We start from the raw sequence: 21188 nt of genomic DNA, 5'->3' as shown, positions 1-21188 counted from the left end.
AGAGCTCATCCTGATAAGGTTTGCCCTGGGTGCCCGGAGGTCACCCATAGAAGGGGGGGGTACTGTCACATCTGTGACAGGTCCCAGAAGGTCTGAAAGATTATCTATTAGTGATCTGACAGCCTCTTTTGGTTTCACTTTGTCTGTGTGTTGCTGGTATGTCCACACCTCCTGTTCAGGTGTGGATCATGTGACCTTTACCTCGCCCTATTTAGTCTGACTTTTCCCATCACTCCTTGCTTGGGATAGCTTCATTTGGTCTTGGAAGAGCTGGAGTGTGGTTCGTGTTGAAGTCCTGTTCATCCTTCATCCTCTGAAGTTAAGTGTTCCGCTAGTTTTGTATTCCCCTCCCCCTCCCCGCCCCGGTTGTTTACTAGGCCTCAGTGAGACGCTAGTTCCTTCACCAGGGAAGGAACAGGTGGTCTCTGCCCTGTCATTATCTTTAGGGCATCTGAGGGTCACCAGGGCTTTCTAGGTTCCCATGTATGGGTATCTCTACCATCGAGAGGTGCCCATGCGGATAGGAGTTAGGGCCAGGAGCAGGGTTTTATAGGTGGTGACCCTTTTCCTTCCCTAGAGGCGAAGCCTAGTGTCTTTCCCCTTCCTTCTTGATTGTCTTTTGGTGTTCTCCCCTACTACATCTGTGACAGATTTACTCAAACTTTGGAATTATGGGTATATATACTTACTTGTAACACTATTGCTTTGCTTGACAAAGGTCTCATTGAGTGGGCCGAATCGTTGCCTGGGAAATAAATTGGGTCATCACCTTTTCACCTGAAGTTGGAGTGCTTCCTTGTTTTTTGGATTTATTATCTATTGCATGTAGAAAGGATCACAGCATGCCAGGCATGTGAAAACAGTAGTAGATTTATTCCTCTGTATGGAGCTTTTTTCAAGCACGAAAAGATCCTTTCTACATGCTATTTTGCTATATTTATATATAATCTTAATTAGATGGATATCAGATAATAAATGTGAAGCATTCTTTATAAATTGTACCTTCCAAAATTCACCGTTGTAGACACAGAGATTTCTGATCTACTAAAATAGCAGCATTTCATTACTGACATGTATTCGTGTTTTATGTCACTGTGCACTGTCTACATTTTTACAAGAGGCAGTAAAACGCTCTGTCCCTTGTCACATCATTTTAATTTTTTACTGAATAGTCTCCACACAGACATTATTCACCCTCTAGGAGCCTGGAAACACTTTATGAAAGGCGTTTTCTTCCTGGTAAAGCAAGCAGAGAGAACTTTTTTTTTTTTCCGTAAAAAAAAAAAATCTAAATGATTCATTTTAATTTTAGGCATGAAGTATAGCTAATGTGTAGCAGGACAGGACTGTGTAAACAGTCGGCCGGCTAACAGGCCGCTCTAAAGACGTAAAGAAAGAGAGTGGCTTAACCCTTCATTGGCACAACGGTAAACTGTGTAACGCTGCCAGTTCTGCTGCCATATAACCCTGGGAGTATGCTTTTCTAACAGACCAGAAACTCAGTGAATGTCTAAAGGAAAGGCTGAGTTTTTTATTTTTTTTCATGTTCCCTCGTGGTGCAGGAAAAAAAGGTTATGACCAAAGTGGTTTCATTCAATGAAATAGCATCTCTTTTATGCACATCTGTCTCACTGGGCGGTATTTAAAATGCAGAGACTCAGGCAATTATGATTTACTGGCAAGCTACTCAGTCACTGCAGAGCGAGAGGAGAGGGGGAAAAAAACTGTATGAAAGTATAGCTTGCTGTGGATGTGTTTCTCAGCAGAGGAGGAAAATCCACCCAGGAGTTACAGGCTCTGCACTCAGAAACATGGACTGGCCGCTCACTCTTAACCTGGGGAATAGCTTTGTGTTAATGAACCTGTAAAGAAGATATTCAATATTCTTGGCAATGGTAAGTCCCTTTTTTTCTCATCGATGTAGGTTTTAGTAAAGTATAAAGTGGAAAAGTTAGCCAGATGTTTTTCATTCACAGTAGCAGCAGTTTGTCCTGTGTTATTTTTAATTAAGAACAACCAAAGAAAGAACTCTTTTAGAGGCAGACACGCTGGGGTCCCTGCTGCTCAGACACCAGCCACAGAACAGAAATTCATTGTGAAGTAGGAGGTAGAACAAAGCGATAAAATGATATTTTGTGCAGATTTTACTGGAGCGACGTAGACGTACCTGTATTAATAAGGCGGTGTTATACAGAATAGTACTACAGTTGTAGAGAACCATGTAGAAATAAAACGAGTATTGGAAAATATTTTACACCAACTTTACGTATAGACTTATTTATATTACTTATTTTACTGTCCAAATATCAGCGATGTGACTTTGCAAAAACATATTTTGACGTAATACCATACATTTTAATGTATGCCCATTCTAGTACCGTGTATAGGCTACTACTTGCAGTCACTAGTATTAAGGTCTACTCTAGAGCATTTATCATGAGTCTACTACCAGGATATAACCTGTATACTGGGAGATAGTCAAGTAAGTTTTTATGAAATGAAATAATAGATGTCTTGCTCCGCCATTTTTTTTATCCCTCTGTAAAATTATTCTTCCAGTTGTTTAATATCATATGTAAGACTAATCAGTATTGTAATACATTGTAATAGTCAAGTAAAAGTTACAGTCACATGATTACAAACCTTGTATGGCTTCTGTCTGGAACAACTGCCTGTCCCACCAATGTGCCATGACCCATTGATAGGAACCAATGAGTTGTCACTCCATACTTTGATTACTTCTTCATATTCATTGTCATAAAGATATGTTTATTATAATTAATGTAGTAAAGCATTAAATTAGGCTAAAGTTGCCTATTATTGAACCTTATATTAGTAACTGTTGCAAAATAAGTTCTTTTTTCATAATCATCATTAGATGAGGCCTACGGTGGCATCATCATCAGTAAATCCTGCTCAAACAGATGAGTATATTGTACAAATTCTGGTTTCAGCGTGTTCTGTGCAGGAGCGGTCTATGGCATTGGCCATAGACCTTACATGGAAATTTCCCGGTGGATCGATGCCCAAAGGGCCGTCTGGGCCCTCTTCAGGGACGGCTAGTGGAAGTTTTTGGGGATGTATTTTGTGCTGCTGGCAGTATTTTGTGATGGACTGTGATTTTTGGCTCTGTTGGGGTAGTACAATGTGCCACAATATGGTATTGCTGGCACTGCCTTCCATCAATTTGGATTCAACTACAAAACGAGGCCACTTTTAGTATTTTTTCCAGGGCCACTTCAAGTTCCCAGTCCGCCCCTGGTTCTGTGGCAATCTTAGTTCAGCTCAGTAGAACTGTGGTGTCTGGTTGTTGTGGCTGTAATACAGATGCTACAATGTGGCTTCATTAAGGAGTTTTGAAACCAGTATAATTCTCTATTATTGTGTAAGCTACCGGTAGACCTCAACATGAAGAAGAAGCAGCAGTCCAGCAGTAATGTGAAACCAAGATGGATTCATTCACATTAGAGATGAGTGAATTGATTCTAAACAAATTGGATGTGATATGAAATTCACAAATATTCTGCTGCCAAATGAATCTGAAGTTTTGATGTTTCACTTTGGACAAATCATGCATAACGGCGCCAGCACATTTTTACTGTCAAAATTGGTTGAAAAAACAGCAGGGAGGATGATGATGGACCCTGGGAATGAGGGGGAGCGTGCCCTGATAGACTCAGAGGCTGACAAGCAGGCTGTCAGCCAATCAGGGGGCAGGATTTTGGCAGGACTTGCAGTCTCTGGGCTTGCTTAGAAGCCAAAGACACCATTCTGAGCTTTCTCCGCAAGACCAGCACACAAAACCACTGCCGTGTGCAAGATCTGCAAGAGTTCTTTTCTGGACACACATTCCATTATCAATGAATGACAACAAAGTGGTGAAGGACAAGTCTTAGCAGGAGAACAAGTAACTGATGAGGATGATGATGATAACAACCACACTGTACAGGTTGTGCCTGCTCAAAGAAGACCAGGAGAATGAAGACAGTATTGTACCGATACCTGGCCAGTTCTATTTTCCCACTGGATCGGGTGATGCCGCCTCATGTGCACGGAACGGCACATCATTTTAAAAATGAGACAAATTTTACAGACAGCTGGCCAGAAGTAGTAATGGTAGTATTAGTAATGGTTGTGGTAAATGTAGTAGTAATGGTTGTGCTGTACCACGCCTTCACCCAAATGTAATTCTGATCTGTGGTATTACTACTTCTGGCCAGCTGTCCATTGAAATTGTGGCAGTGTCACCAGATCCACTGGTAAAATAGAACTGGCCAGCAATCAGAACAAGATTGTCTTCCTTCTCTCAGTCTTCTTACTGGCAACCACAACCAGTTACTTGTTCTCCTGCTTAGACTTCTCCTCCTCCACTCTGTTGTCAGTCATTGATAATGGAATGTATTGCCAGAAAACAACTCTATGAGCTCAGTAATCCAGTTATGAGCAAGCAAGTTCATTTGCTGCCATACTACTTAGTTGTGGTAATTAGAGATTTGGAATTTTCCAAATTTTACAAAACAATTTGCTTTGTGACAAATTAGTTTGTCACAATGTGCATTTTTTGTAGGTAGTGGGTGATGCAATTGGCCGCTCCCAAATCATTGTACCCCTTAGATGCCGAGTTCATACATGATCTCGGTGTCTGAGAGTAAAAACTGTAAAAGTACTGTAACAAAAAAAATTTAAATCATACTTACCGCCTCCATTATCTCGCAATGGACCGGCTGCCACCATCTTTTTCTTGAAGATCTTGCGCAAAATCTCAGACGGCCTGAGATTACGTCGTCACGCCAGCCGGCGTGGTGACGTCATACGTCACCAAGCATGGGATTTTGGCCAAGACTTTCAATCAGGATTATTTGATATTATTTATTTTTTTTACACTATTTCAGGTAAAATCGATTGGCAACCACGAAGCACAAGGAAATTCGGCTTCGCAGCGAATTGAATTTATCCTGAAATTCGGATCAAATTCCAATTCATTGGATTTGATTTGCTCTTCTCTAGTGGTAATTGTTGCGCAGGTCTGTGTCTTGAACCAAATTGTGTCTTGTTCTGCTAATGTGGGACACTTCTGCGCCTTCAAAATTTGATTCAGCAAACATTGCTATCTCTGACCAGTTGTTCCTAAAATGTGTCTTTTCGATCTCCTTAAATGGCACACTTCTGCGCCTTTACCTAAATTGTATTCATATCTATGGCATTTATACTTTTTGCCAGCTGTCTGTAAAACTTGTCTCATTGTCCTCTAAATGTGGCACAGTCGCATGCCTTCACCCAAATTTTATTCATCAGGCAGTAGTACTTCTGGCCAGATATCTGTTAAAATTGTCTTGTTTTTCAAATGACCATGGCCTTTCTCCAGCACATTCCCTGTTCCCTGGACCCATGGACTTCTGAGGATGGAGATTGAAATAGTGGCCAGAACTGGCCTAGTTTGCTATTGTTGGAATGTCTTGTGAGGCCTCCAGCATACAGTTGGAGAGAGTTTTTGGCATGGCAGGTGGCAATGTCACATCCAAAACAACAAAGTTGCCATCCACAAGTGTACAAAACATCATTTTTGTCAAAATTAATGAGGCATGGGTTCATGAGGATTTCCACACCCCACTGACTTTGGTCAATGAATAGATCTGCCATTGTTGACAGTGGCCATTTATTGCTCTCCCGATCATGTCAATGAAACGGTCTGCTTACATACCATCATATTCCATATGGTATGGCTGTTGCTGCCACCACTTAAGCTGCTACTCCTCCTACTGCCAGTACTATTACACCTACACAGTCAGCACTACTTCTGCTACCTCTACAGAGCCACAAACACATCTACTGCCTTGTCTGTTCCATGCTGTGCTGCTACTGCTGCCACTACTATTGCTGCCACATGCAACTCTCACCCCTACACCTTCCCTTTCCACATCCACACTACTGCTTCTGCTGTCAAAAGAACAGGAGAAATTTTCAAGACTTGTTCATAAGTCACTGTTTGTTCCGACACTACCTTTTGTGTGTACAATTACAGGCAGGCATCTGCCCCGATTAAGACATAATTTTTGGATGCTAGTTCCCAACAAGCCACTGTTTTTCCCATGTTTAAACATCATAATTTTTTTTAACTTTTCTCATTTAAAAAAGAATAACACATGCAACAGTGCTGTGTGTTTACATGCTGTTTATTAGCACTGTCAACCATGTGTTTTTTTGTGTCATTGCATTCATGAGTTTAAAATAGTGGGGAAGGAGGGAGAGAGAGAGAGAGAGAGAGAGAGAAAATTCCAAAAAGAGAGAAAGTCATGAGAGAAAAAAAAGTCATAGGAGACTCGGAGTGCCATACATTAATATTCACAGTAATTGGAGCACTTTTGATTTGGGTATAGAATAGATTACTATTCAAATTAAATTTTGTATGGATTTATTACAATCAATTCCTAAATGAAGTTCAAGAAATTAGGTCATCTCTAATTCACATGGTAATGTTCACATGCAACGTTTAAAGGGGTTGTCCGGGTTCAGAGCTAAACCCAGACATACCCATAATTTCACCCAGGCAGCCCCCCCCCTGATGTTAGCATCGGAGCATTTCATGCTTCGATGCTCTCCTTTGCCCTGCGCTAGATTGCGCAGGGCAAGGGCTCTTTTATTTATGATAACACACTGCCGGGAGGAGGCTTCCGCCCAGCAGTGTGTTCGGTGACCTCACCGGCTCTGATGGGCAGGCTTTAGCGATGCCCTTGCCGTTTTACAGGCTAAAGCCCGTCCATCAGTGCCGGTGACGTCACCGGGCTCACTGCTGAGCGGAAGCCTCCGCCTGGCAGCCCTATAGGGTGCCTGGTTCGCACCGTAACTCCAGAAAATGCCTTTGCCCTGCGCCATTTAGCGCAGGGCAAAGGAGAGCATCGGAGCATGAACTGCTCCGATGCTCAAGTCAGGGGGGCTGCATTGGTGAAAATGGGGATATGTACAGGTTCAGCTCTGAACCCGGACAACTCCTTTAATGAGCAGCTGTAAGGTTGCCTGTGAACATGGGTGAATAAATCAACATCGGTTTCGCTTTACTATTGGACTGCTGCTTCTTATTCATGATTGATTACAGGTGGATGTGTCCAGATTCCAGCTTTTTGGAAGTGTGCACCAGTGCCTTGCTGGCTTTCTATTTCCAGCTGCTCCTTCAGTATTTGTTAGCTACTGGAAGAACTAGTATACACATGCTATCTTACAGGTCTGGATGTTCACGACGCATAAAAATTTGTGCATACCACAATGATTTGCACAGTAAGTTGTGCAAGTCTTCGGTGAACACATGGATTCAACTACATTGCTTCATTACTGAAAGCAGTAAGTGGATGATGAATTTTAGATTTCATAATAAAAAAAATACTTTATTTCTCTCCAATAATCCACTTCCTCAACACAGAACTGTTCCAATATTTTTTTTTCTTATTTTGATCATTGGGCTGTGCTGCTTTCCACATTGCTTATGATACAATTTGTTCTTGGCCTTTTTAAAGTGGCAGTTGTCAGAGCATTAAAGGGCACTACTATAGATCAGAGCACTAACTGTTCAGGGAATGTGTCTTAGGCCTTATGCACACGACCGTTCAATTTTTTTTCGGTCCGCAAATCATGGAAGCCGCCGATGTGCCTTCCGCAATTTGCGGAACGGAAGAGGCGGCCTATTGTAGAAATGCCTATTCTTGTCCGCAAAACAGACAAGAATAGGACATGTTATTTTTTTTTTGCGGGGCCACGGAACAGAGCAACGGATGCGGCTCCATTGAAGTGAATGGGTCCACACCCGAGCCGCAAAAACTGCAGCTCGGATGCGGACCAGAAGAACGGTCGTGTGCATGAGGCTTAAGGCTGTATATTGCTGTTGTATTTGTTCATGTTTTACTTTTCATGCCTTTTTATCCATGACAGCAGTGGACAATTAAGGAGGTTATCTACTTCCTCCCTCTTTCACTTCTATTTTTTGATAGCATTTAATGGTGGATTTACACGTGCAGATATTCATGGAGATTATGAGAAATGAACGTTCCTGTGATCGCTCATTCCCCACAATCTGCCCATCTAAAGGTAAAGGTGCATCCGATCACGAGTGAAATGCTTGTTCATTGGGTGAAACTGTTGTTAGTTCTGCCAAGTAAATTATGGTTTCAGGGCAGCAGATTGTGCTGTCTAAACAGTGATCACCTGCCCAGAAACAATGCAGTTGTATGAGGATATAGCAATAGCGATCTCTCGTTCTCATACTGTGGAGGTGATTGCTGCATGTAAAAGCAGTGCTTTACCTCCACTTAACTGGGTGCTCCTCTGTATACATGTATGTGGAAATCCATCTTAAAAGATATCTGTCACATTTAGACCCTAATTTCAATTTTCATATATGTAGTTACTAATAACATGATATTCCAGAATCAGTTACTATTAGACTGACTTACCCCATATTTAATAAGATTCAGCCTTTAGCAACCAGTCTGCATAAAACTGCAATTTCACTATTCAGTTAAGATGGCCGCCACTGCCCTCACCCTGAGGCTAATCCCCCCTGCCCTCACTAACCACAATGCATTGAGCTCCTCACATGCACTAGCCAATAACAATAGCCCCCCAAAAGTGTCAGTAACCAGAGCCCTCCCCCCTAAAGGGTAAATCTCCTGCACCACAAAGGGGTCCTCTACCACATGTTGCTTTCATTTATACACTGAGCAGATGGCAGATCTCCCTTCCCTGTTGTGCACTGCTCCAACTCTGCTTTCTCCAGCTCTGCTGAATGAGGGAGCGTCTGCCAAGCGCAGGGACAGGGAGAAGTGCACACAGCCCAGGCACTGTTATCAGCTGCTGGGGAGGACCTGGCTTTAATCATTTACTCACAGTCCCTGGCTGTCAGTAATGTGAGCCTGCACGCTGCATCCTCCGTCCTTCAACAGATAGACGGACCATGCCTAGCAACCCTATTTTAAGCACAGGAAAAAGTAGGCAGTACAGGGAACGAAAATGTGGAATTAAGGGGTAATTGAATACACAGTTAAAAGTTGAAATAGGGCCACCAAGGTGATATTAATCACCACAATCCAATACTCCAAAAAAAATAAAAATAAGACAGTTATCCTTTAAGAATGAACTAGGCCCAGAAAACCAATGGGGCACATTTTCTAAGACCATTTTTTTATGCCAGTGTTAGATTCCCCCTTGCGCTGCTATTAGATTTGTCTAATTTATGATGAGGCATAAATCCATGTTTTGGATGTTTTTTAATTATTGTAAAGAGTATGCTATGTGTCACTGATCGTGGATTGGTCCCTTGTTATGTTTAAGGAATGTATCACCCCATATGCAGCTGACCTCTACAGGTAGCAACTGCGAAACACGTATTGGGGTGTTTGAGTGCCATAATTTTGGTCTGTATCAACTGCTTTACTATAGGTTGCGAGTTTGGGCATAAATATCATGTATAGACGTACTCTGCTGTCAAGTTTTTAAATTATACTACTCAATTAATTGCATTCCATTCCATTCTCTTCTTATATATTACATTAAGGTTAGGGTGGCAAAGGATCGTGGTTTACGGTATGTGTCTTACTTTATCTGATCGATTGCTAAATGGCGAGCTCGATTATCCAATCATATAAAGTGAAATATAAAGTTATATTTCAGATCAAATGACTAGAATGCAGAACATTGAAATTGGTTTTGGGCAAAGGGCCTTCACTTGCATGTGAACAGAGGCAAGTGTCTGGCAACTTAAAGATGATTTATATCCTGTAGGTCAAACTCATAGGTGTTCCTATGTGAGAGAGTAAATGTCATAGGTGTTCTTATGAGAGAGAGGGTAAATATCAGTCATTGAAAAGGAATCTTCATATAGCTATAATTTATGACTGAACCATTAACACGCAGATTCCATTGGCCATAAAGTTTCTGTGAATCAGTATTTATAGCACCATATGACTTCTAACACAAATGAGAACATTATCGATTACATGTTTAGAAACATGAGTTGTGAACAAAAATACAAACCGGATTCCAAAAAAGTTGGGACACTATACAAATCGTGAATAAAAACTGAATGCAATGATGTGGAGGTGCCAACTTCTAATATTTTATTCAGAATAGAACATAAATCACGGAACAAAAGTTTAAACTGAGAAAATGTACCATTTTAAGGGAAAAATATGTTGAATCAGAATTTCATGGTGTCAACAAATCCCAAAAAAGTTGGGACAAAGCCATCTTCACCACTGTGTGGCATCTCCCCTTCTTCTTACAACACTCAACAGACGTCTGGGGACCGAGGAGACCAGTTTCTCAAGTTTAGAAATAGGAATGCTCTCCCATTCTTGTCTAATACAGGCCTCTAACTGTTCAATCGTCTTGGGCCTTCTTTGTTGCACCTTCCTCTTTATGATGCGCCAAATGTTCTCTATAGGTGAAAGATCTGGACTGCAGACTGGCCATTTCAGTACCCGGATCCTTCTCCTACGCAGCCATGATGTTGTGATTGATGCAGAATGTGGTCTGGCATTATCTTGTTGAAAAATGCAGGGTCTTCCCTGAAAGAGATGACGTCTGGATGGGAGCATATGTTGTTCTAGAACCTGAATATATTTTTCTGCATTGATGGTGCCTTTCCAGACATGCAAGCTGCCCATGCCACACGCATTCATGCAACCCCATACCATCAGAGATGCAGGCTTCTGAACTGAGCGTTGATAACAACTTGGGTTGTCCTTGTCCTCTTTGGTCCGGATGACATGGCGTCCCAGATTTCCAAAAAGAACTTCGAATCGTGACTCGTCTGACCACAGAACAGTCTTCCATTTTGCCACACTCCATTTTAAATGATCCCTGGCCCAGTGAAAACGCCTGAGCTTGTGGATCTTGCTTAGAAATGGCTTCTTCTTTGCACTGTAGAGTTTCAGCTGGCAACGGCGGATGGCACGGTGGATTGTGTTCACTGACAATGGTTTCTGGAAGTATTCCTGAGCCCATTCTGTGATTTCCTTTACAGTAGCATTCCTGTTTGTGGTGCAGTGTCGTTTAAGGGCCCGGAGATCACGGGCATCCAGTATGGTTTTACGGCCTTGACCCTTACGCACAGAGACTGTTTCAGATTCTCTGAATCTTCGGATGATGTTATGCACAGTTGATGATGATAGATGCAAAGTCTTTGCAATTTTTCGCTGGGTAACACCTTTCTGATATTGCTCCACTATCTTTCTGCGCAACATTGTGGGAATTAGTGATCCTCTACCCATCTTGGCTTCTGAGAGACACTGCCACTCTGAGAAGCTCTTTTTATACCCAATCATGTTGCCAATTGACCTAATTAGTGTTAATTGGTCTTCCAGCTCTTCGTTATGCTCAAATTTACTTTTTCCAGCCTCTTATTGCTACTTGTCCCAACTTTTTGGGGATTTGTTGACACCGTGAAAATTGGAATCAACGTATTTTTCCTTTAAAATGATACATTTACTCGGATTAAACGTTTGATCTGTCATCTACGTTCTATTACAAATAAAATATTGACATTTGCCATCTCCACATCATTGCATTCAGTTTTTATTCACAATTTGTTTAGTGTCCCAACTTTTTTTGAATCCGGTTTGTACTAAATAAATAATTTTCATGGTTAGAAGCTTTTTTTTCTTATCGTAATTTCTCTTTATCCAAACCTTCAATATGTGTCCTTGATGTTTCAGTCAAAGACGCAACTTGAATATCCTGGGCCCCAATGCAAAATACATTCTAGGGCCCCATGGCATCATTTGTAACATTGGTCTGCTTATATATGGCAGAGACTTTTTTTCCCCCTCTGGGTCCAGGGCCTTAAGACATTATCCTGCTTGTAAATTGAGGGATAAATCCAGTTGCACACAGTTTGTAGGCAGTTCTCTGTGCCAGAAACAGCGTACCCCAGGCTGATATTTTTATCTACAGTATTCTGATAGAATGTAACAAACCATCAGGACTGAAATCTGTGCTGCACTTACACTACTCTTCTAGTACTAAGTGTAGAGTTCATTTTTCTGTAGTTTATTGTTAATTTATGGACCCCTGCCCTGGACAACCTCCTAGTGCTACATCTGTTAAAACAAGAGTACCCAGGGGGCTATTACCCTCCTGCTCTCAGGATGATGGAACTGCTACATACATATTGATGAATGTTATTAATAGCTTCTTTAAGTGACCGTATTTAGCATTAATTACCATCAATCATTATTATACCATGATGTAAAGATTTTTATACGTGGCCTGCAGTTTACAGGTGTATCCACATCAATATCATCGTAAATATAGTTTTACTGGCCTCAACGCTGCTTCTGTTAGGTGGAACAACATATTATATCTGTATTGTAATTCTCAAATACCATATGACTATCACTAAATGGAAGATGTGGAAAAATGCTGCAAAGTTGAATACTTTCAAAAAATTGACTTTTGGGGTCATTTATCAAACTGGTGTAAAGTAGAACTCGCTTAGTTGCCGAAAGCAACCAATCAGATTCCACCTTTCATTTTTGACAGCTCCTTTGGAAAATGAAAGGTGGAATCTGATTGGTTGCGATGGGCAACTAAGCCAGTTCTACTTTACACCAGTTTGATAAATAACCTTATTTATTGTTTATTATTTAACAAAATGCTAAGTTAATGGACAAAAAAGAAATCAAAATCAAATCAATATTTTTTGCGATCACCCTTTGCCTTCAATACAGCATCAGTTCTTGTAGGTATGCCTGCATGCAGATTTTGAAGGAACTCAGCTGAGAGGTTGTTCAAACATCTTTGTGGTGTAACCACAGATCTTTTGTGGATATAGGCTTGCTCAAATCCTTCTGTCTCTTCATGTAAACTCAGACTGATTTAGTGTTGAGCTCTGCTCTGTGGGGGCCATATCATCACATCTAGGACTCCTTATTCTTCTTTACAATGAAATGGTTCTTGATGACATTAGCTGTGTGTTTAGGTTTATTGTCCTGCTGCTGGAATAAACTTGGAGCCAATCAGACGCCTCCATGATGGTACTGCACGATGGATAAGTATCTGTCTGTATTTCTAAGCATTGAGGACACCATTCATCCGCACTAGATCCACAACTCCATTTGCTGAAAACTTGTGCAGTTGATGAAGAACTTGTCATAATTACTTCCATTTGAAATTGGAAGCTGTTCAGCAGATACACCCAGGGCTTTTTTTCTCAGAGAAAAGGTGGTGGAACTCACCCCCCCTCCCCTGGCCACGCCTCTACCCACCCCTAGGACCGCCCCCCCTAAAACCGCCCCTTTAGAGAACAGGGATGCAAGTATAATTTGGGGGGGCTATAAAAGTCCAGCCCAGCAAAGAAACCCCCCAGATGGGGATGGCACTGTTAATGGGGGATCTGGGGATGGCACTGTTAATGGGGGATCTGGGGATGGCACTGTTAATGGGGGATCTGGGGATGGCACTGTTATGGGGTGGAGGATCTGGGGATGGCACTGTTATGGGGTGGAGGATCTGGGGATGGCACTGTTATGGGGTGGAGGATCTGGGGATGGCACTGTTATGGGGTGGAGGATCTGGGGATGGCACTGTTATGGGGGATCTGTGGATGGCATCCACAGATCCCCCATCCTATAACAGTGCCATCCACAGACCCCCCCCCCCCATCCTATAACAGTGCCATCCACAGACCCCCCCACCACATAACAGTGCCATCCACAGACCCCCCCACCCCATAACAGTGCCATCCACAGACCCCCCCACCCCATAACAGTGCCATCCACAGACCCCCTTCCACCCCATAACAATGCCATCCACAGACCCCCCTCCACCCCATAACAGTGCCATCCACAGACCCCCCCATCCTATAACAGTGCCATCCACAGACCCCCCTCCACCCCATAACAGTGCCATCCACAGACCCCCCTCCACCCCATAACAGTGCCATCCACAGACCCCCCATCCTATAACAGTGCCATCCACAGACCCCCCCACCCCATAACAGTGCCATCCACAGACCCCCTCCACCCCATAACAGTGCCATCCACAGACCCCCCTCATCCTATAACAGTGCCATCCACAGACCCCCCCACCCCATAACAGTGCCATCCACAGACCCCCCTCCACCCCATAACAGTGCCATCCACAGACCCCCCTCCACCCCATAACAGTGCCATCCACAGACCCCCCCATCCTATAACAGTGCCATCCACAGACCCCCCTCCACCCCATAACAGTGCCATTCACAGACCCCCCATCCTATAACAGTGCCATCCACAGACCCCCCCACCCCATAACAGTGCCATCCACAGACCCCCCACCCCATAACAGTGTCATCCACAGACCCCCCCACCCCATAACAGTGCCATCCACAGACCCCCCTCCACCCCATAACAGTGCCATCCACAGACCCCCCCATCCTATAACAGTGCCATCCACAGACCCCCCCTCCCCCCATAACAGTGCCATCCACAGACCCCCCTCCACCCCATAACAGTGCCATCCACAGACCCCCCCATCCTATAACAGTGCCATCCACAGACCCCCCCACCCCATAACAGTGCCATCCACAGACCCCCCTCCACCCCATAACAGTGCCATCCACAGACCCCCCCATCCTATAACAGTGCCATCCACAGACCCCCCCGACCCCATAACAGTGCCATCCACAGACCCCCCTCCACCCCATAACAGTGCCATCCACAGACCCCCCTCCACCCCATAACAGTGCCATCCACAGACCCCCCTCCACCCCATAACAGTGCCATCCACAGACCCCCCCCATCCTATAACAGTGCCATCCACAGACCCCCCCATCCTATAACAGTGCCATCCACAGACCCCCCTCCACCCCATAACAGTGCCATTCACAGACCCCCCCATCCTATAACAGTGCCATCCACAGACCCCCCCACCCCATAACAGTGCCATCCACAGACCCCCCCACCCCATAACAGTGTCATCCACAGACCCCCCCACCCCATAACAGTGTCATCCACAGACCCCCCTCCACCCCATAACAGTGCCATCCACAGACCCCCCCATCCTATAACAGTGCCATCCACAGACCCCCCCCCACCCCATAACAGTGCCATCCACAGACCCCCCTCTACCCCATAACAGTGCCATCCACAGACCCCCCCATCCTATAACAGTGCCATCCACAGACCCCCCCCCCCACCCCATAACAGTGCCATCCACAGACCCCCCTCCACCCCATAACAGTGCCATCCACAGACCCCCCTCCACCCCATAACAGTGCCATCCACAGACCCCCCTCCACCCCATAACAGTGCCATCCACAGACCCCCCCATCCTATAACAGTGCCATCCACAGACCCCCCCCCCACCCCATAACAGTGCCATCCACAGACCCCCCTCCACCCCATAACAGTGCCATCCACAGACCCCCCCCATCCTATAACAGTGCCATCCACAGACCCCCCCCACCCCATAACAGTGCCATCCACAGACCCCCCCACCCCATAACAGTGTCATCCACAGACCCCCCATTGCCGCTCCAGTACAGTTATAAAATGTGTAATTAAATGAATAATAATTCATGCTGCCCCTCTGTAGTATAACTTTCAATATATTGTACTCACAGTGCTACTGTTATCGTAATGCAGGCCGGCCGGGCAGACGAGCGGCAGCGTCACTGACTGACGTCATGTGCCTGCGCCGCCTACTTTATGAATGAAGCAGGCGGCGCAGGCACGTGACGTCAGTCAGTGACGCTGCCGCTCGTCTGCCTGGCCGGCCTGCATTACGATAACAGTAGCCCTGTGAGTACAATATATTGAAAGTTATACTACTGAGGGGGCAGCATGAATCATTATTCATTTAATTACACAATTTATAAGTCTCTACTGGAGCTGCGGGGCCGGAGCACAGTGAACGCACCGGCCCCCAGCTCCTCCTCCCAGTCTCTCCCCGCTGATACATCGCAGGCTGCGATGTCAAAAGGTGGCGGAACGCCGTTCCGGTGCGTTCCGCCAGAAAAAAAGCCCTGGATACACCCATCTACTGTTTGGAGGAGTCTGGCCAGAAGAGATCTTTGTGAAAAATTGCAGAGAAAAAGCCATACCTTCAATCTGTAAACAAGGCCAAGCGACTCAACTATGCAAGAAAACATAGGAACAGAGGTGCAGAAAGATGGTAGTAGGTGTCCTGGACTAATGAGTCAAAATTTGAACTATTTAGCTTTAACAGGCAGTTTGCTTGTTGAAGCGCTGAAGAACAGTATAAGGGCTCATGCCCTCTGAGATATACGGTCTGTGAGCGGGCCATATGTCCTGGAGCAGCATACATCGTGCGCACGGGAGCACACAGCATCATAGGACAATAGCCCCATGGGCGGCCCGATGCGCAAAGCATCATAGTAACCTATAATGCTGTGCGCTCCCGTGCGCACAATGTATGCTGCTGCGGCACATATGGCCCGCTCACAGACCGTATGTCTCAGAGGGCATACGGTCGTGTCCATGAGCCCTAATAATGAGTGTCTGCAGGTAACAGTAAGCATGGTGGAGGCTCCTTGCAAGTTTGGAGCTGCATTTCAGCAAATGTAGTCAGGGATTAGGCCAGGATTAATGGAGTCCTCAATACTGAAAAATACAGGCAGATGTTTATCCATCATGCAATAGCATCAGAGAAGTGTTTGACTCCTAAATTATTCTGCAGTAGGACAGCAACCCCAAACATACAGGCAAATTTCATTAATTATATCCAAAACTTCAGCTATCTTCTGAAGAATAGTGACTCTTAAAAGTGATGATATGGACCCCACGGGGCTCTGATCTTAACATCATCAAGTCTGTCTGGGATTTCATGAAGGGACAGAAAAATTAGAACAAGCCTACATCCACAGAAGATCTGTGGATAGTTCTCCAAGATATTTGGAAAAACCTTTCTGACGGGTTCCTTCAAAGACTGTGTGCAAGTGTACCTTGAGGAATTTATGCTGTTTTGAAGGCAATGGGTGGTCACACCACATATTGCTTTGATTTAGGGCTTGTTCACACGACCGTATGGCTTTTTCAGTGTTTTGAGGTCTGTTTTAACGGATCAGTTTTTCAGTTTTTTGTTTCAGTAGCGTTTCCGGTTCCATTCCGTTTTTCCAATCCATTTTTCCGTATGGCATATACAGTATACAGTAATTACATAGAAAAAATTGGTCTGGGCATAACATTTTCAATAGATGGTTCCGCAAAAACTCAACGGATACGGAAGACATACGGAGTACATTCCTTATGTGTTCCGTTTTTTTTGCTGACCCATTGACTTGAATGGAGCCACGGAATGTGATTTGCGGGCAATAATAGGACATACTAATTTCAAATGACCCACTAACCCAGGAGTTCAATTAGAATATTTCAATAGTCAGATGACTATAAATTCCTGTTTCTGGTATTGTGATTAAAATATAACTTTTATTTCTTTTTCTAATAAACTATATACCACAATAAACATAAATGTGTTATTAAAAGTACATATGGAGGGTCTGGTCTTTGAGAGGAAGTTTTCTAATTAGGGGAAAGGAATCTATACCTCACTGAGAAGCAAGGTGCGGGCTGTTTGTATCTCTCTATATTGATAGACTTGTGTCTACCCTTAGGGTAGACACAAGTCTATCAATATAGAGAGATACAAACAGCCCGCACCTTGCTTCTCAGTGAGGTATAGATTCCTTTTCCCTAATTAGAAAACTTCCTCTCAAAGACCAGACCCTCCATATGTACTTTTAATAACACATTTATGTTTATTGTGGTATATAGTTTATTAGAAAAAGAAATAAAAGTTATATTTTAATCACAATACCAGAAACAGGAATTTATAGTCATCTGACTATTGAAATATTCCAATAATAGGACATGTTCTATCTTTGAACGGATAGGAAAAATGGAAATATGGAAACGGAATGCATACGGAGTACATTTCGGATTTTTTTCGGAACCATTGAAATAAATGTTCCTGTATACGGACTGTATACGGAACGCAAAAAACGGCCCGTATACGGAACGCAAAAAACGTTTGTGTGAATGAGCCCTTAGATTTAGTTTTGTTCCTTCACTTTGTTAATTGACAAAAATAAACTATTATCACTTCTATTTTTCAAAGCATTCTTACTGTTCAGGATTTATGCCACATTTTTGCACAGTAGTGTATATCAACCGAACCCATCCCAACAGATGTTGAGAAAGAATTGGGGCCACCAATAGCAATGCACTGGCCTGCAGGGAAGGCATGGTGGTGGCATTGGAGAGGATGGGAGTGGTGGCAGTGGCCACAAGGTTGTGGGTAGTCCCCACAGTGGCTAACCCTGCTCCAACACTCCCCAAGGCCACAAGCACAGTCAGTGGAGGTGCACAACCCTTCTTCATCTCAGGGAACACCCTGGATTTTGGGGGCCTCCTGTCTGGTGGTGGCTGGGGAGCCCATGATGGTGATTGAGTAGCAGCATGCAAGGCAGAAGGGCAGGTACCCAGCAAGTGGATGGTGGAGGCAATGAGCAGGCTGGTTTTACTATGGAAAACAACAGTCTCTTTACTTGGAAATGATAGGTGGCATAGTGCAAATATAAGTAGTATGCATAGTTGTCAAGTACATTACATGGCAGGTATTTCCAAAAAGGCTGGGTATAGGGGGTTGGCAGTATGATGATCCTATCTGTCTCTCTAGATATACAATTCAATTCTCCCAATTGACAAAAGGTGTGCAAGTACGTTTTCAAGATATCTGCAGTGCCTAACTACAAGGCGCAGTCCTAAAAAGGATGGTCAATCCATCTCTGTAGTGTGGTGGGTGCTGAAAGCAATGTAACTCAAACTACATTAGTAAAGTCGAAAGCCATAAACGTGCGCTACCTAAGACAACCGTATTAATCATTTGTACCACTGAATATGCGTAGATAGTGTACATTAACTTTCTTTGCAATAAACCATACTACATTAGAACATTCATTTTGTTAGCAGTGAACCACTGGGTCTCTGCATAAACCCATTAGTTTTTTGGCTGATCTCACCAAAATTGTCAGTTGTGCATGACTAGCTTAAAGCACAGATTTACCAAAGTCTAAGTGACTTAGGTCGAATGCACACGGCCGTGAGCGGTCAGTGGTAACACGGCCTGGATTCCTGCTGAGAGCAGGAGCGCGCGGCGTCATTGGCTGCTATGACGCTGTGCGCTTCATGCCACCACTGCACTACAGTAATACACTCGTATGAGTGTATTACTGTAGTGCAGCGGCGGCATGAAGCGCATGGCGTCATAGCAACCAATGACGCCGCGCGCTCCTGCTCTCAGCAGGAATCCAGGCCGTGTTACCACGGACCGCTCATGGCCGTGAAACACAGCCGTGTGCATTCGGCCTTAATGCGACTGCAACAACTGATGGCAATAAAAACTTGACAAAAAAAATTTGAGAAAATGTAGGAAAGCCACATCTACCATGTGTCCCATCAGAACCACAAGCGACTTTGCATCCATGAAGACTTTATTGTAAAAGCAAAAGTCGCTCTGTAGCCATAACCTTACTTATAAGTGAATCTGCCTTGAGATTGCCTGCAGCTCCCTTTTTACAAAGGATTTCAATGTGAGCATTTGAAATAACCCAGTTACTCTGTAGTAACAAACTTTAAATTGTCACCTTGTTAGTATGTATTGCACAAATAAGAGTTTTCAAGCAGCCATTAAAATATGTAATTGTTCATGGAAAAAACTGAAAGTAAAAGCACATTTTAGCTTTTAGCTTCCATGCAATATTTACATCTGTGGTTCTATAGGAATAGGAAAATGAAAAGAAGAAAAGAATAATGATTTTTTGAAATGTCTATAATGCATTTGTGGAAAGATAGTAATGTTTGTTGATAAATGATGATTTTCATGTATAAAAAACCAATCATATTCATTTTTCATTTTTCCAGTGCAAGTTACAAAAATAAGTTGTCTGATTATGCTGTGTCCGGGGGAGGCTAATCCCTGCTCTGATGCTCTCCCGGGCCATGTGGTTAGTGAATAGAGGGACATAACCTACTTCCCCTCAGAGCACACCCTGGACTTTTGGGGTCGCCTGTGTTCTGGTGGCTGGGGTGCCCTTGAATAGCAGGTTGCAGGGCAGGAGGTAGATGATAATGATCGAGTACAGAGACCACAGACCAGGCAGACTTGATGAGAGCAAAACAAAGGGTTCCCTTTACTAACTACAGTAGATCATGGGAGTCACAGTACTAATATGTGCAGTAGACACACTCCTCCAGTATTTAACAGAGTAGACTTTTCCCAAAAGGCTGCATATAGGAGGTGGCTGAGTCTCTCTCTATAGATACCAGCAATCTTCCCAAAATGACCAAAAGCGTGTAATTCCTCAATATTCCTGCAATAGCAGAGGAATTCGCCAGTTTCTACTCTCTATAATCTACCATCTAAAGACCCATGCCAAACCATTGCCAAAATTAACAACTTTATAGAAATGGTTAAGGTCCCGAACTTAGATAAAGATGAGAAAGACTCACTACTTTCCCCAGTCACAGAAAAAGAAGTTCTAGAAGTATTGACGAGTATCCCATCAGGAAAATGCCCAGGCCCGGATGGGCTACCCATAGTGTACTATAAAAAATTTAAAAACATTATCGTCCCGCAACTAACAGATTTATGTAATTTCCTACTAGAAGGTCACTCCCTACCTCCACAATCACTAATTGCACACATAACTGTTATCCCTAAAGAGGGGAAAGACTCAACTAAATGTAGCAGCTACAGACCAATCTCCCTCCTTAATGTAGATATCAAAATATGGGCCAAACTACTAAGCCTCAGAATAGCAAAGTTACTCCCTAAGCTAATTGGTGAGGAACAAGCAGGTTTTGTTAAAGGTAGGGAAGGCAAAAACAATGTTAGCAGGGTCCTTCACGCCATACATTACGCAAAAAAACATGGAATCCCCTTAACGCTATTGGGTACTGATGCAGAAAAAGCATTCGATAGAGTTGACTGGGCTTTCATGGATAGTGTTCTACACCATTTCGGCTTCCCGCCCCTATTTATCTCAGCCATATTTTCACTTTATTCTTGTCCCTCTGCTAGAGTTTTGATTAATGGATCTCTCTCGCCCTCTTTCCCCATCTCTAATGGGACAAGGCAGCGCTGCCCTCTCTCTCCAGCATTATTCATTTTGTCCTTAGAGATATTACTGTGTAAATTAAGAG

At 43.6% G+C, this 21188-nt stretch overlaps 1 protein-coding gene across 2 annotated transcripts in view; it reads left to right on the top strand.

Annotated features, from left to right (window-relative positions):
* The first annotated feature begins 1550 nt into the window (after positions 1 to 1550).
* Positions 1551 to 21188, top strand: part of IL16 (interleukin 16) — a 145375-nt gene continuing 125737 nt past the window's right edge. For both annotated transcript variants that reach the window (XM_040414077.1, XM_040414076.1), the window contains exon 1: positions 1551 to 1895. The gene's annotated coding sequence lies outside the window, so the exon portion shown is untranslated. The remainder of the gene's footprint in view (positions 1896 to 21188) is intronic.

This window comes from Bufo bufo, chromosome 1 (assembly GCF_905171765.1).
Source record: "Bufo bufo chromosome 1, aBufBuf1.1, whole genome shotgun sequence".
NCBI classification, from domain to species: Eukaryota; Metazoa; Chordata; class Amphibia; order Anura; family Bufonidae; genus Bufo; species Bufo bufo.
Note: the sequence above shows the minus strand (reverse complement) of the source record. Positions and strands in the feature narration are given on the sequence as shown.